Genomic DNA, 16347 nt, shown 5'->3' on the forward strand with positions numbered 1-16347 from the left:
GGTAGTAGTGAGATTCCTTCCCAACAGGTTCCAAAGTTTGAGGTAAAAACAAGTGACCTAGAAAACGAGCTGCATCAGACAAGAGTAATGACTTTGGCTACAGATCAAGTAAACAGACACCTAAAACAAAGACAGTGCCAACCGAAGGAGACGGAACACAGGTATCAAAATGAAGAAAGAAAAAGGAATGAATTCCTCAGAAAGCAGGAAGCTTCTAAAGAGAAGGTATCTGAACTACAAAGAGAAACTACATTGCATGAAGACCAATTGCATGACTATCAGAACAAAGGTGAAAATAAAATAGATGGAATTATTAATGTCCAAACCCAATTTTATGATGTTATAAAAAAACTTCAAGCTCGGAATGACAGATATCGTCTCATGCTGGAAAACAAATATTTGGAATTAATCAATGAAACTAATCATTTAAAAGAACAACTGGATCAATATGGAGAGGAGAAAGCAGAAGAAGTAAGTATCAAGCAAGATATCTTTATAAAGAGTCTTCAAAGGAATACTCAAAGTGATACCTGCTTATGGCTAAATGTTGAATCTTGATGAATATAAAAATGTAGATATTATGAATGTGTTTCTGTATCAACACAGAACTACAACCTGTTGTCCAGCAAAAATAACTTAGACCTCATTTGCAGCACAACCAATCTGTGTTTGAAGTGCTGAGTATTCCAATTTCCCTGCTCTGATTCTTACACACTGTGTACATATTTTAAAATAACTATAGGTACTCATGTGTCAACTAAACACAAAAGACTTAGTTAAAATGGATTTTAGTATTTAAAAAGGAGGAAATTTTTAAAACTTGGGCCTGACCCTTCAATTTAAGAAATTGTTTCTTATAAAAATTTAAGAGGTTAAGATTTTTTTGTAGGTTTATATGCTGACATTAGTAATATGGTCTCAATAATGCTGAAACAATGTCTAATTTTGGTGCTATTAATTCAACCCAAAGTTTGCACATGCTAAACACATGTTCTACCAATGAGCTACATCCCATTACTGAATAACAATTTTAATGTCTTCTTGTTGCTATACTTGAAGATCACAATGAAACACATAATGGAAATGCTCATACCTAGTTTCAAATAAATTAGTTACTTTTACAGTTCATTCCAGATTTTACAGTTGAACTGAAATGTAGATGCTGTATTTTGTAATAGACTTTCTTCAGTATAGTTTTGTATATTTCTAGTTGGTAAATTTATTTTTAGTCATTTAAGCTTATCATAAATCTGAAAAAAAACTGTCCTGATATTTTTTTTTTTGTTTTCATTCATGTCTTGTCCACCTCTTTAAAAGCATCTATTTGTCATTATCATAAATTGGGACTAATGTGATGAATTGCAGCAAAACCACAGTTGATTTCATCTGTAATTTGATGCATATATTCATGATAACTTGCTAATAGTTTTCTTCATTTCATAGCCTAATTCCTATTATATGGTGACAAAGATAATTGTAGCCATCTAAAATTCATTAATTTGGCACTGAACCCCCGTGTCTAGACTAATGAGGGTGGCAGGGTTTATGTAAAGCAGGAGTGGTGTGAAGACCAGTGAGGTGGAGACCAGGTTACCTAGCATCTCCTTTATTCTTTGTGAAAGTATATTGGAATTATTTTAGCAAAGCTTTAAAGATGTGAGGATGTGGAGTATTAACTTGAGTCTCTAATAAGAGAGGGATAATAACCTCTGTAGAATTCACCACTACCAATGAGACCTGTGTAACCATTTTTGATTGAGATTTCAGTAGTTTGTTAAACATTGCAACTTTATCAAGGGCAGTATGTAGAGATACAGGGCTCACCCTGTTGTGTAAGGAATGTGATAGTGACTAAGCAGGAGTACACAATCTTCTATTTTCTTAAGGGAATTCAGAAATAAACAGCAGCTTACTGTTGTATGTAGTGATAATTTTTCAGAGTAAACATCATTATATAATAATAATAATAATAACAATAGTAATAATGATAACAATAACAATAATAATAATAAATTTTTAAAGTGAGCTGAGTAACAAAATCATTAACAGAAATATCAGGTAGTTGCGAGACATCTTGAAAAACAGCCAGCTGGTACCCTGAAACTACAACATGTATCAGAGGCTTCTCTAGAAGATTTAGCACATTTTCACATAAATTTAAAATATAAAGACAGGATTTAATGAAGAAACTAAGACAAATGACAAGTCATGTATGTAGAAAATTGAACATGTCATCTGTAAATCAACACCTGCTTAAGTAATAAAAGTTATTCTGGGATACTAATTTCAATGAACAGCTTTCTTTATATTTTCATTATAATTGATTTTATTATATTTGGGGATCTTTATACTGCACTTATTTCTTACACTTAAAATTTTCTTTTAGAATTTTTCTCTTACAAAATCAGCATCTTTCATTAAAATATCTAGTCTGAGGAAAGCTGAGACTTTTTTCTATAACCCAGCAGCTTTTCATGCTGTCTCTACTTCCATGGTACAACAAGGAAAACTAAATAGAGGTACTATTTAATATAATGTTTCAGGAAAAATTGTTATTTTTACTTCATTTTTGTGCATCTATTCAAAATCTGCAAGTAATTACTAAATTGACTTTAAAAATGTGTACAAATTTTTTTATGGTTTTCTCAAAATACAGATATGTTTAGGTTTTAGTTTAATTATTGAAAAACTTAGGCTATTTCTTTATTTTTTCATTTATTTAGATACATTATGAAGTATATAAATATTTGTATTATGTCTGGACTGTTATCCAAACTAGACAATGAAAAATGTTAGCTAAGTTTTTTTTCAGTACATCTCTTAAAAGGCATTTTTATGATATATGTAATGCACCTGACATCGAATTCACCCATATAACATGTAAAATACAGCGTCTCTTAGTACATTAACAGAGTTATGTATGTAACCATTTACACAGTCAATTTTAGAACATTTTCATGTTCTTGAAAAGAAACCTGGAACCTCTTAGCTGTCAGTTTTCTAATCCCTACACGTCCAAAGTCCTAGAAAACTACCAATATATTATTTTAGTAATTTACAAATGTAAACAATAGTACTTTTTATTTATTTATTTATTAACTTTAGTCAAGACTCTATTTTATTTTTATGTGATTTTTAAATTTGTTTTAATTAGTTACCCATGACAGTACAATGACCTTGACATATCATACATTTGAATCACATGGGATAAAATATCTCATTTTTCTGAGTATACAGGTTGCAGAATCACATTGGTCATGCATTCACATATATACACATGGTAATAATAATGTCCGTTTTATTCTACTATCCTTCCTATCTCCCCAGCCTTCCCCTCCCTTCCCATCACTTCTCTCTACCTAATCTAAGGTAACACTATTATTTTTTTCTCACATCTTCATACATGTATTTTGTATAAAAATGAAGGTCTCCTTCCACCATCCATGCAATTCCCTTTCTCCCTCCTTTTCCCTCCCACCCCTCTTCCCTGTGTAGAGGTAATCTTCTTCCCATGCTCTTCCTCTCTTCCCCATTTTGAGTCACCCCCCTTATATCAGAGAAGACACTCGGCATTTGTTTTTCTTGGGATTCGTTAACTTCACTTAGCATAATCTGCTCTAATGCCATTCATTTCCCTGCAAATGCCATGGTCTCATTATTTTTAGTGCTGAGTAATATTCCATTGAGTATATATGCCACATGTTTTTATCCATTCATCCATTGAAGGGCATCTAGGTTGGCTCCACAGTCTAGCTATTGTGAATTGTGCTGTGATAAACATTGATGTGGCTATGTCCCTGTAGTACGCTGTTTCTTTATTGTTCTTTTTAGATATATATGACAGTAGACTGTATTTGAATATTTACATCATAGATTATAACTTCACATTTTTATATTTGTACATAATGTGGAGTTACACTGGTCATGTATTCACATGTGAATATAGGAAAGTTGTTTCAGATTTATTCTACTGTCTTTTCTGTTTCCATTTTCATTCCCATTCCTTTTGTCTTAATTCAATGAACTTCTATTCTTTTTACCCACATTCCTTACTGTGTGTTAGCATTCACTTATGAAAGAGAACTTCCAGCCTTTGGATTTGGAGGATTGGCTTATTTCACTTAGGATGATAATCTCCATTTCCATCCATTTACTGGCAAATGCCATAATTTCATTCTTTCTCACAGCTTATTAATATTCCATCCTGTGTACATGACACATTTTTTAAATCTGTTCATCTATTGAAGGTTTCATAGCTTCAATATTGTGATTTGAGCCACTTTAGACATTGTTGTGGCTGTGTCACTGTAGTATGATGATTTTAAGGATTTTGTGTGTAAGTCGAGGAGTGGGATAAGTGGGTCAAATGGCGGTTACATTCCAAGATTTCTGAGGACTCTCCATACTGCTTTCCAGAGTGATTGCATCAATTTGCAGTCCCATCAGCAATGTGTAAGTGAACATTTTCCCCACACTGCCACCAACATCTATCATTATTTTATTCTTTTCAGTTGCCATCCTGACCCGAGTGAGATGGAATCTCAGTGTGGCATTTGCATTTCTCTAATTGAATTTTTTTCAGATATTTTCTGACCATTTGCATATGTTCTTCTGGGAAGTGCCTTTTCAGTTCCTTTGCCCATTTATTGATTGGATTATTGGTTGGTGTTCTTTTGGTGTTAAAAAATTTGAATTATTTGTACATCCTGGTGATTAATGTTCTATCTGAGGTGCACATGGCAAAGATTTTCTCACATTTTGAAGGTTCTCTGTTCATAATTCGTGATGGTTTCCTTTGCTGTGAAAAAGATTTTTAGTTTGATACCAACCCATTTATTGATCTTTAAAAAAAAAAAAACAGTTGTACATAGACCACAATATCTTTATTTTTATGTGGTGGTGAGAATCAAACACAATGTCTCACACATGGAAGGCAAGCACTCTACCACTGAGCTACAGCCCCAGCCCCAGCCCCATATTGATGCTTTTAAAAAATATTTTTATTTGTAGATGGACACATTATCTTTATTTATTCATGTGCGGTGCTGAGGATCAAACCAAGAGCTGCACACATGCTAAGCAAGCACTCTACCACTGAACTACCAGCCACCATTTGCTGATTCTTGATATTAACTTTTGCTTTTTGGAAATCTTGTTTGGAAGTTGGCTTATAGTTCTAACTCTAAAATTACTCTGTAATGGATATTTCATACAAGTGAATTTATACAATAGTAGGTCTTTTGTTTTTTACCAGTTTCATTGACTTAGAATACTTTTTTCAGGGATCCTCTGTGTTGTAGCAAGCATCACTATTTTATTTCTTTCTGTTGTCTAGTAGAATTTTGTTTTATGACCATGTCACTTAGCCAGTTATCAGTTGCTAAACCAAAAAATGCTTCCACCTCTTGACAACTCCAGTACTACATGACTGGGGGCATCTATTTACAAGTTAATATTTGGACATGCTTTTATTACCCTGCCTCTTTGTGGTCTTCATGAATTGTGCTGATTGTACCATATCTCTGTCTTATTCATGCTGTACTTTCTGACTTGTCTGTTTTTATTCACTTGATCATGATTATTCAGAGATCACATAAAATGAATTTTTATTTTTCATGCACTTTCTCTGACTTTTCTGTCACCAACAGTGTTTGCATGGTGATTATCTTCTTGAGATATAAATTCTCCCAAGGTGAGAGTAATATCTGATATCCACACCTATTCTAGAATGAATGGAAAATATTAATGCCTAATAGTTGTTTTAACAAAATTACTATTTGATATCAATCAATATTTTTTGTTAGTAGATTGGCCTGTTAAGACTTTTATTCTAACTATATTTCAGTGACAAAATATAAAATTAAATTCACTTAAACCAATAGTAAATTCAGTATAGGAAAAATCATCTTCTATATAGATTTCCTCAACATTTATTATGTAGCCAGAATTGGGATTTATAGATGTGTAATCCTTACCAACTGAAAAGCTAATATACCTTATTATCGAAACTTTATCTACTCTTCATAATGCTGGTATAGATTATGTTTTGTTGCAATTGAATTTATGTAAAATTTGTTGTTTGAGTTTGTGTCGAATATTTTCAGTATCTTATTTTCGTATTGTGTTTTTTCATACTTCTTTTATTCATGCAGATGGATGATCTCACTGCAAAGATGAAAAATGCATCTTCAAAGCATTTACATTTGAGAACAAACTATGACTGTTTTATGGAAAACTTGTTTTTTATAAAAAGTATACAAGATACATTTGAAAAAATAGAAAGGAATCAAAAGAAGTTGGAAGAAAATGTAGTAAACTTTCCAAGGCACACACGGAGCACTCGAGTAGAACGAGGCCAAGGAGTACGGTGGGAATGTGACATTGAACATCGAGCAAGATGGGATTTAGAGGAGAAGCAAAAACAAGTATTTCTGATTTTACAGGCTATCTTACTTATCTGCAGTTTGCTTTAATTCATTTCATTGTAAACTGTATTTTGGATATACGTATCATAGGTGTATTCTATATCTCTTGAGGAAAGATGTTGTGTAGATTTCTAAGAGAAGGAAGACATTTGATGCCCCTTCAAATACCACAATTTACATCATCCTTTCAGCTAATTTGATCTGAGTAATAATTTTCATCAGATAACTGTTGGATATTTGATAATAGTGGGCATAAGTAAGACTATGAGGAGAAAACAATGTGATGCAGAAATATACTTTTGAATTGTTAAGTTAAAATTTTCAACTTTCATATTTAGAATTGATTCTATTATTCTTTAAATTGTCGGATGATCTGAGTGCTAACATGAGAATGATTCATTACTTTGAGCACAGATCAATGGTAGATAGCCTAGCCTGTGCAACGCCCTGGGTTCCATTCGCAGTAGAAAGGAGGAGGAGGAGGGCAGGGAATGAGGGGGGGAGAGGGGGAGAGGAAGAACTCAATTATTATTGGTTCAGATTTAATGTAATTGATACTGATGACAGAAGTTTACAGTCTAATATTTTTTTCTTCACATTTAAAATTGCTGTCTGAATTTTTGACTCAGAACTAAATAAAATAACTACATAATAATTATTTGGGTTCTAATTATTTTTAAAATATATTCTTTTTATGTTCTTTAGACACAAGAAGCAGCTCTGGAAATTACAGAGCAGTTCAGAAAGACTAATTTTACTTCAATAAGAAGTCAGATGGAACTCAGAATTAGCCATCTGGAATCTGAACTGAAAATTCTAAGAAATGCAACTGAGAGAATATAGGCACTTCCATAGACAACAATCCAGATTCCACAAGTATGTCAAAACCTAGACTGAAAGAGAGCAACTTAGTCTCCTTAATTTGTGTCTACTGCATAACTTTGAGACAGGTTGATGAGATCGGTAGCATGCAAAAGCGAACTAGACCCTATAATTTGTGGAAGTAATGTTAGGAAATGAATGTACTCTTGAAATATTAGTCTAGGAAATTTATCTTTCACTCACCTTTGCATTTTACATCTGAAGGTAAACTATTAAGCTTTCTTCCCTGTCTATTAGACTTTTAGTTAAGTATTTTTGAAGTTTTGTGATTCACATAGTTATATTGTGACAAAACTGCTTCTACATGGAAACATGAACAAGTTTCACAATTTTTGAAAGATTATAACTGAAACCTTAAGTGTCCAGTGTTGCTATAACTACACTCTGGGCACATTCTGACACCTGACAGATTAACTGATTTTTATTTTAATTTTTAAATATTATCCTTACATGGTATCTAGAGACAAAATGTTCTATATAGTTTTTCCTCTCTACATTGTCATACTTGTGATGATGGGAAGTATAACCTGCAAAGTGGTTAAAAATATTCTGATGATCAGTGTTGGGGCCTGTGAATGACAGAATGAATGGGCAGTCTCCTGAAGCCCTGGTAACAAATTCATGGGCCAACTTTCTAGGCAGCAGCTTTAATCTATCTTGATCACCCACTCACCTATCTTGTTCTGAACCAGTGGCTGTTGCTCTGAATTGTCTCATTGTCAAATGCTTAATTTATCTAGGTAATAGGTAGAATATACATATGATGGTAATAAATGCTTGACAATATCTTCAAGGAACATTCTTTAAGTCCTTGAACTGGTTCACTAAATATGAATCTTTCTAGCTTTACTAAAATTTTCTAGTTGCGTGTGTTTAAGGAAACCATGATGATTTAATATACTTCAACATAGTAAAATGGCTTTGGTAGTCAAATAAACTAAGGTATACATCATCTGCTATATTTATCTTTAAAATATCCATATTTCTAATGGCATCCTCAAGAATCTTCCAAGGAGCGTCTTTCAAGAAGGCAGCATTGTTACTTGCAAAGTCATACATCGCTGATTTCTGTCTCTCTTCCACCAACATTGCTTTAATTGGAAGTTTGAAGCCCCCTAGAAATATGTACACTTCTTTAGAGAAATTACAAACCCATAATTGCATACACTGTCTCTGTTCTGGTTCTTTTAGTGTTGTGCCCACATATGGAGAATTTCTACCTACTCTCTTTTTAAAATATTTTTTTTAGTTATATATTTTCTTTATTTTATGTGGTGCTGAGGATTGAACCCAGTGCCTCACATGTGTAGGCAAGTACTCTACCACTGAGCAACAATCCTTCCACTTACTGTTATGGAAAATTTAAATTATTCTTTTATTTGATGAAAATTTTGAAAGTGTATTTAGACATAAATAATATTGAGGTTAATTTTGAAATAATTAAACAAGCATGAAATATAATGTGCTCTAATTCAGTGACCAGTACTTCCACTTTATCTCCCCTTCTTCCTCCCTGTGTTCTCTTTCTTCTGCTCTACTGATCTTATACTTATTTGTAGTTTTTAAGTTTCTTTTTGAATTATGCATTATGAATATACATGAAGGTGAAATTCACTGCGATATTTTCATATGGATTCACAAAAAAATTTGATCAGATTCATTTCACTATTCCACACTGAGTGCTGTCCCCAACTCCCTGGCTTGGGTTGGGTTAGGGTTAGGGTTAGGTTGTATAGCAGGAGCCCTTCAGTACAACCAGGTGATTTCCTTCATACTAAGACTTCATTTGAGCGAGTCAAATATTAGTCCAAAAATGATGAGCTATATTTTTAAGAACTAATAAGAAAAACAATGTCCAGCTATTTTGAACCCATTTGAAGATATTTCTATAATATTTGACAATTTTTTTTATCAGGGGTATTATTACAATAATGAAATATCTGCTTGAAAATGAACAAATAAAAGATACCATCTTGCTTTCATTGCACCTTGGTTTAGAGCTTTCATGGTTTTATTTTATTTTATTTATTTATTTTTTTTTTTTGGCTGTTTGTTTCTTTGCACCAGGGATTGTACTCAGGGACACTTGACCACTGAGCCACATCCCCAAACCTATTCATGTTTTATTTAGAGACAGGGTCTCAGTGAGTTGCTTAGGCCTCACGGTTGCTGAAACTAGCTTTGAACTCAAGACTGTCCTGTCTCAGCCTCTTAAGCCACTGTGATTACAGGCATGTGCCATCACACCCTGCTTCAATGGTGTTTTGATGAACTTCTTAACACATAGTAAAGCCATGCATATCTATGTTAAATGTGGCCTCAACCTTATTCTTTTATTTGGCATTTTGACCTAAAAAATCACAGGAGAACAAATCTAAGCTTTATAAAACAATGCTGAAGTTAAATAGTTATGACAGAAAGAAATAATTTTAACATATAAATTACAATTTAATTTAATAGCTGATTTATGGTTTTTTTTCAGTTTCTTAGCTTACATGAATATCTTTCTGAAAAAAATGAGAGAATCAGGTTTGAAGTGCTTCAGAGTCATGAAATTGGATGACTATTTACAAAAAGAGAATGAAAGTTAGTTGTTATGCAGGATGCAAGTAGAAGTTGTTCTTATTGGTTCTTACCAGAAAAAAATGAGATAATTTACCATTTACAAAACAATGAGAAATTGTGTATGAATGTAGACACAATGCAAAGGGGATTTGGGAGGCAACTCTTTTTCCAATGTATTTCTGAGAGAAAGTGATGTTTCTTTTTTACTTATGCATAAGCTAGTTTATTTAAAACTTAATGTAATAGTTCTACATTTCCTTGTGGAACATTAGTTTGCCATATCATGCTAGCCTGAATAGAAGAGTGTTTTTTAAACTCTTTCATCACGTTTCAAAGATATGTCTCCGTAATCACTGCAGAATGCCTTCAAAGGTGAAGGGAGAAGGAGAGGAAAAAACTACTAGAGAGGAAGAGTGATCAAATTATTTTATGTGCATCTGTGAATATGTCATAATCAATTCCTCTATTATATATAGTCAAATGCACCAGTAAAAATTTTGTTTAAAATAATTTTCTTTAAAAATAGAACATAAAGACAGGAATGGGAATTCTGTCAGTCAAAATCATTTGTTTTCACATCAAATGTGTAAAGGCATTAGACACCACCTTATTGTTATCACTACAACATACTTACTATGTTCAGTAATATATTTTAGACCCTATTTGGGGAATTAGTAAGAGAAGAGTTTTATACAAAGAACACTCTACATGGTGATATTTATATAAGAGTTGGAAGTATTTACCACATAACTCATCAAGTGCACATCTATAATGAGCCAAATGTTAAAAACTGCTGGTCATAACTTCTGAAGTCAATTACAATTAAAGAGCTATGTATTTTTTCCAATTCTGAATATCAACAAATTAAAGACCTTAAGTGTGAAACTGCTTTTTTCCCACTTCTGCCCCACTATGAAACTGTCAGCCTATACACTGACATTCTTTTGTGGGAAAAAAATGGCATCACCCATTTTCTGTGGTTTATGGCCAAAATCCCAGACTGACTTAGTAACAGTCACACGTTTAAAATACCCTGTCATGACTCTGTCATTAGTTTACATTTGCCTCAATAAAAATATGAAGTTTCTTAGCCAAAAATTAAAATATCCAAACAACTGGATTTTTGTCAGGTTACTCAGGCTATCTCATCTCACTTGCTTTATTGGCACTTTGCTCTAGATTCTAGTGACACTGGACCACTGTGATTCCACAAGTGTTCTTTCTCATCTCGGTGTCTGCATGCACCTCTTCCCTTTGTTTCACAATTTCTCCTTTTACTTCAGGTGTTAACTCATGTATCACTTCCATTGAAGGACCTCAAACACTAACACAAATTTGGGACAGAAGTCCCTTCTAAGTGTTCCAGTAGTAACCTGTTTTATCCTTGTCCTAATGCCAATGACTCTGTATAGAAATTGCCTGATTGTCTGCTTTTGAAGCTATTGTATATGACTGTTGAGAGGTGTCCATTATCATCTCCATGTTGTCATCCCAGTTCTTGCCAGAATACCCTAGCATATGGTTGTCAAATATATGCATAAGGGGTGGAAAACCCAAAGCTCTGATACTCAGTCATAATGACAACTGTGTATGAAAATATGGGCATACTGCATTCCATAGTGATTTTGTATTGTGGACATATCTTTTTTTCTTCTTATAAACAATGAAAAGTTCTAAACTTCTTCACTGATTTATACTTATAAAATGTTTGAGAAAAAATATAATTCTTTTTCTCTTCACTTGCTGCAGAATTTGAATCCTGACCATGGGAGCTTCTGCCTTAAGAATTACTAATAAGACAAGACAAGATGTACTTCTGGAAACTTCATAAGGATATACAGAGATTTTAAGAAAAAAAAATGAAAGCTAATATTGTGTTTTTCAGACTGTTAATATAATATTTACATTATTTATGAAATGTATGATGTAAATACTTTATTGAAATGGATGTGTGTAACATATATAATGAAATTATCAAAATATGAAAATTATTTATATCTGTAAGAAAATTTGAAGTGCAAGTGCAAACCAGTTTTTATTAGATGTGTTTTCAGACTATCTAAATGTTAGCATTTAAGCTCAATTCAGCAACCAAGTCAACACTAATTTGGTAGATCTAAATATCACATTAATGATGGATTATTTATATTATATCACTGAATATGGGTCCAGAGAATTAGGCAACATTATTTTTACATGCTGGTTACTATATTCAATAATGGATTAATGTATTGCAATTATTATACTGCCATCTTTAAATTTGTATTTCAGGCACTGACTTAATAATTTTTCTAATAAGAATATTTGCTTAGTGTTTTATCTTTATTTTTTTTCCTTTTCTCTTTGTTTATACAATCTTGGGAAATAATAGTAAATTTACAGGTTCTAATATAAAGTACTTTTTTCTGCTGAAGCATTTTAAATTGAATTGCTTACATATGCTATCATTTATGATATTTTTAGTATTTTGTACAAGTCAGAACATGCTAGATAACTACAATTCAACATTCATTTATTATGAGTATATTTTTCAAATATTAACAGGTAACAGCATAGTTGTTAATTGTATCAGTTTCATTATGAAGGTTATATTGTTATCTAGCATGTTCTGACTTGTAGGAAATACTAAACCTATCATGAAAGATGGCATATGTTAACAATTCATTTTAAAATGCTTCAGTGGGAAAAAGTACTTTGCATTAGAACCTGCAACTTCACTAGTATTTTCCAAGATTGTATAAAGAAAAAAAGCAAAAAAAAAAAAAAAACACACATTAAGCAAATGCTGTTTCTCAAATCAACACTTATACATTCTATCATAATGCCTTGGACCACTTAATCCTCAGATTATTTTCATGTTTTTCTAGTAGCCTAATATTGTTCTTTATAAAAAAAATATTTTCTTCAGAGACATGAAATGAACTTAATTGTTTTATTTTATAGATGCCTTCTGAATTAAATATTCCTTAGTCTTTTCTTAACCTTCATGACCTTGAATTTTTCAGAGGGAAAGCTTGTAGAATGTGCTTAAAATGGATTGGAGCTAGATTACATGTTTTTGGCAAGAGTACCACAGAAATCAATTCTATGATGTTCACTTTGAATCACATCATGTGACCTATAATATCCTCATTACTGCTGATGTTAATATTGGTCATTAATGTGGTATTTGCAGGATTTTACTTTGTAATTATTATTTGTGTGAAGATAGTTTGAGACTATAAATATTAATATAAATATAAATGTGTATCATTCACCACTAAATTTGTTCATTTATTATACCTATACAGATTCATGGTTTATTTTATTGTTAATATTTTAAAAATGTATTTTTCTTTCAGAAATGTTCTATTTTGATAATCTCAGATTTATAGAAGATTTAAGACAGCAGTGAAAGGAATTCATAAGAAACATTCCCTAAATGTTATTCTTCATTTCTAGATAAATCTAGGTACATAACAGTTTTTATCTCTGAAACATTTGCAAGATGCACACAATGTCTTTTTATTTGTAAATAAAAAAATCTCACATTTTCTAAAAATGAGAAATTATCTCTGTAACTATGGTGCAATGATCAAAATAAGTAAACTATGTTGTGAATATCTACTCTACAAATCTTATTCAAAATTTGACAGTTATTTTAACAATTGTCTTTGAACCAAAATAAATCCAATTTTGGGAAATTTTAATATCAATTATTCACTGTGTCCAGTGGTCTTGTTTCTTATGTTGTTTTTTTTTAATCTGGGATGGTTCCTGAGCATTTCTGGGCTATTCATGATATCTTTGATTTTGATTTTTGAATGGTGTGTTTCAGTAGTAGTTCTATAGATTTTTCTTCAGTTTATAATTAGATTTTAATTTTCATAACCAGTGGATAAATGCTCAAATATTTGACTCTCAAGTTAACCTGAATGCTGCTGGTAGATTGCACATAGGGATCCCTGTTCCATCAATATGTCAATATATTTGGTGATATTAAAATTAATACCAATGGAATTTGCAAATATTTCTTTAGAGGAGCACATCGTGAAGACTTTAGGCTTTGTGGACCAGAAGTTCTCTGTGGTCATAGCCTAAAATCTGCAAATATAATAATTGAATGCCTGATGGCATTCCAATAAAACTATATTTTCAGCGTAAGTGGGTGAGGCTCAGTGGTAGAGTACGTGTATAGCACATATGAAGCCTGAGGACAAATCTCAGCATGGCAAAAGGAAACAACAACAGAAACACTTTATTTGCCAAAACAAGCTACATTCTGGATTTAGTCTTAATTTGTTGATCCAATGTTCCTCTAATGCTGTGAAACTTGAGTGGTGACCTGCATGTATGTTTTTTCTTTTGTATGCACAACACACTTCATATGCACCACATCATTCTTCTACAGACTTTCTGTACAATTCAGTTTATGAAATAAGAATATTTTCTGAATTTGCCCTCAGGTTTTGTTATTGAGTTCACCATTTCAATATTAATAAGCACTTTGCATATATGCCCTTGAAACTTATTCTGTTATCTTTTTAAAAATATTATTAATTGTTGATAGACCTTTATTTTATTTATTTATTTATATGTGGTGGTGAGTATCAAAAACAATGCCTCATCCATGCTAGAAAAATTCTCTTACACTGAGAAACAACCCCAGCCCTGTATTATCATTAAGAATGAGAAAATTAATACTCAGTTTATTTAATAAATCAGGAAGAAATTTTCATGGTGACTGTAGATTAAATTTTTATGAATTTATTACTTAATACTTTTTTAGCATTTTTGGTGTTACATATGTAATTTTTAAAATGTTCAAGTTTTACATATGATCATTATGTAAAGATTGAAAAATACAGTTAAAGAAGAACAAAGATTATTCTCCATTATTCCACTTAGATACAATGTCTTTCAAAAGGAGGGTCTGCAAACACTAAATTAAAATCAGTTTTTAATTTTTTTATTTGATTGATTGATGATATTCCAATCGAATCCAGAATATGCTCTATCCTAAGCCACATCCCAAGTCTTCCATTCATTTGTGAATCTCACTCTTGTGTTTTTCTCTTCTTGCATAACTCCAAGAATTACTTTTTCCAAAGTTACCATTGAATTTTACTTTTAACACATCTACCCTTAATTTCATGCACTTAATTTTACAATTTTACAATTACAATTGATGAATATCAATGGAACGTTTCCACTTCTAATAACAAGAACTCCCAAGTGGATGAAGGGAGTTTAGACTCCACCAAAACAGCTGTACAAATGATTTCTCTTTCCCACAACCACACATAAATGTATATAAATAGCCTCAATACCCAGCCAAATAGTTGTAGTAAAACTAATAAGAACTGGAGATAGAGGGCAAAACCAAGAACAGCCTCACTAAATGGTAAAGGAAAACTTCTGCCTTTCTCACAGATCAGCTTTTCCCCCAAGTTGACACACCAGTATGATCAGGAGAAACTGCCCAATTCTCAGTTTTCCCCTTTTGGTGTCAGAGAAAGGAGAACATAGCTCCAATATTCTGGATTTTTAGGGAACTGTTTTCTGTCTACTGTGACACAGAACTGGTGGCATATTTTGATAATTAGTCACATTGAGAAAGAGGAAAAACCATTGAACATCAAAGAACCTACCGTGCAGAAACCAGGTGGAAGAAAAGTTTATGTACTTTTGGTAGAATTCCACAGCTTTCTTCCTAGAAAGCTAAGTGTCTGGAGAGAGTGTATCCACAGCAAGGGTGACAAAGCCCTTAAATACTTAACTGGGCTTGCTGGTGAAGATTGTGTGCAGCCACCAGGAGAGAGAAGTTTGAAACTAAAATTCTCAACCAAAGGCAAACTAGTTCAAGGAGCACCCCAAGAAAAGCCATAACACAGAGCCATGCTATCCTGTAAAATCTGTGGGGCCTAGAAAATAAGGTTTCTTAGTGTTTCTGTTAAGAAACAAGAATGTCAAAAACTACAGTTTTAAAAGTATTAAGAAATACTAAACAATGAAAAATAAATGACAATAAATTAAATATTAGGGATAAATCTATCAAATATATAATTGAAAATACAAATGATCATTAAATTTGTGGTTCTCAATCTCCCTGACCCCCAGTACTGGGGATGGAACCCAGGGGTACTCCACCACTGAGCTGTACACACCATCCTTTTTAAATGACCACTTTTAATTTTGAGACACTAAGTACCCAGGCTGGCTTCCAATTAAGGATGCTCTGCTTCCTTCCACCTCTACCATGCTGGGATTAAGGGCATGAGGCACTGTGTCAAGCTTCTCAACCTTAAATAAAGGGAAAAAATAAGGCAAGTGAAACTTTAATACTAGTATTGAGAAAGAATAATAACCACAGTCCAGTAAAGAGAATTTAACAAACAAAAAGTTCAGGAGATTGGCATGTACATTTTTCCAAATGATTTTACTTGGGAGGCTGAATCAGAGCACAAATTCAGGGCCAGTGGCAACAATTTAGCAA

At 32.5% G+C, this 16347-nt stretch overlaps 1 long non-coding RNA gene across 1 annotated transcript; it reads left to right on the forward strand.

Moving 5' to 3' along the window:
* The first annotated feature begins 203 nt into the window (after positions 1-203).
* Positions 204-13177, forward strand: LOC308631580. Its single transcript, XR_014018259.1, has 4 exons — positions 204-471; positions 6153-6425; positions 7131-7301; positions 11622-13177. It is a non-coding gene; the product is annotated as an uncharacterized lncRNA (long non-coding RNA).
* Positions 13178-16347: the final 3170 nt, after the last annotated feature.

This window comes from Spermophilus citellus, assembly GCF_964194105.1.
Source record: "Spermophilus citellus genome assembly, chromosome: 12".
Lineage (NCBI taxonomy): Eukaryota > Metazoa > Chordata > Mammalia > Rodentia > Sciuridae > Spermophilus > Spermophilus citellus.